The sequence below is a fragment of the Austrofundulus limnaeus genome, unplaced genomic scaffold (assembly GCF_001266775.1).
Source record: "Austrofundulus limnaeus strain Quisiro unplaced genomic scaffold, Austrofundulus_limnaeus-1.0 Scaffold280, whole genome shotgun sequence".
Lineage (NCBI taxonomy): Eukaryota > Metazoa > Chordata > Actinopteri > Cyprinodontiformes > Rivulidae > Austrofundulus > Austrofundulus limnaeus.
The window spans coordinates 800,060-801,727 of record NW_013952682.1 but is presented as its reverse complement, the minus strand read 5'-3'; the positions used below and the strand labels follow the sequence as shown (position 1 = coordinate 801,727).

Genomic DNA, 1,668 nt, shown 5'->3' with positions numbered 1-1,668 from the left:
AGTTGCAGGCTGAGCCATTTTTGTGTTCCCCTCTCTGTCATGTGGATGGAGGACCTCAGTGATGAGAGGAGAATGTGTAGCGTAGTGTAATCTTTCTAATTACTTCTCTCTCTGTTTTTGTCTTCACTTAAAAAAAGTCACTGATGATGAAGAAATAAACTAAAACCAATATTTGGTTTTGTTTTCTACTGAAGTGACAAAAAATACATTTGTTTGTAAATGTTTTAACTGTGCTCTATTTTAGTTTTATCTTACCTTTTATGAGTGTTTCTTGTTTTTCTTTTATGTATTGTGAAGTATTTGATTGTAGTTTAATATTTGTAGTTTTGAATTTTGTAATGTCTGCGTGCTGCTGTTCTTGACCAGGTCTCTACTGAACAAAGAGATGAGATCTACCTATAAAAGGTTAAATAAATTAAAAAACTGGTCAGATAAACACCCAACAGTTAGGCACAATAAAAACCTCTTGTTTTAAGATATTTTGCTAACAGACAAGCTGCATGCCATTTTATTTAAAGTCCACCTGTTGGATAAAGTTGCCTCAATATGAATGTTGAGTCTGACTTAAATCATGCAACACAAATCAACAAATAAAGATAAAATGTGAAGAACCAGGTGCAGGAAACTGACGGCTTTATGAGTTTAAAGACAAAAAGGTGCAGAAACGAGTCGTGGAGTCAAGAAACTTTACAAATAAACAACTAAAACTAAATTAAACCATGAGGAAAGGAGACTCACTGTTTGTGCAGTTAACACTAAAACCACAACAAACTTATAAGAATGGTTTGTTTGTTTGGGAGCGAGAAGAAAACCTGAAACATGAACTCAGATTAAACTTTACCGCTGAGGAAAACTCAAAAATGCTTTTTTAAAATAATTTAATCCCGGTTCTGTTCGCGCACAGACCTGAATCAAACACGACGAACAGACGGAGAGGAGCTCAGACACGGAATAAGTTCAGCAGAAACCGAAGTTCCGCCGTCATTAACGTCGGTCCGCTTCCAGCGGCCGAACGAACCGGTGGAACCGGTTATTCATCAACGCAGAACCGTTCAAACTGTCGTCCCGTTCTTTGTTCAATTAATTATCTTCTCTTTTTTTTTCTTTTTTTTACCTTTTTTTCCTCTTTCGAGAAGAGCTTGACAGCTCAGCGAGCGGCAGCCATGATGGTTTCATCCGGGTATTTACGACGCTCGCTCTGAGCTGCCGTGCCCGTTAGCCTCCGAGCTAACCGCTAAGCGTTAGCCTCCGAGCTAACTGCTAAGCGTTAGCCTCCGAGCTAACTGCTAACAGCTGTTAGCTGACGAAGCTACTCTGTCATTTTTAACCACAGTTTGGTAAAACCAGTCGCTAACTCTAACATTATTAAATAAACAACGCAGGATAACAACTCTAGATGTTGTGATCAACATTGTGTTGTTTCACTTTATTCATTTCATTTGCAGACACAAATTTAAAAGTACAAAAAAAAAAACTGTGCAATCAAAATAAAATCAAATAAAATGAAAGGCAGCAGAAGAAAAATAAATCTTATAATATCTGCCCACTTTTATACCCAAAAAATGTTCAAAAGAAACGTAAAATACAAAACAAAACAACTTAAAACACTTAAAAATGAACTGAAAATAAAATTTAAGACGCCAACTCAAACATCAATTTGCATGAATT

General features: G+C 36.5%; 1 protein-coding gene across 3 annotated transcripts in view; it reads right to left on the bottom strand.

Annotated features, from left to right (window-relative positions):
• The window catches only part of LOC106526542 (uncharacterized), a 10,657-nt gene that overhangs the window by 6,985 nt on the left and 2,004 nt on the right, over positions 1-1,668 (bottom strand). Inside the window, exon 1 of one of the 3 annotated variants that reach the window (XM_014021169.1) lies at positions 1,115-1,195. The exons of 1 other annotated variant lie outside the window; for it this stretch is intronic. The gene's annotated coding sequence lies outside the window, so the exon portion shown is untranslated. Of the gene's footprint in view, positions 1-906; positions 1,075-1,114; positions 1,196-1,668 lie in introns of those variants that run through there. One more of the 3 variants, XM_014021171.1, reaches the window with a different exon arrangement.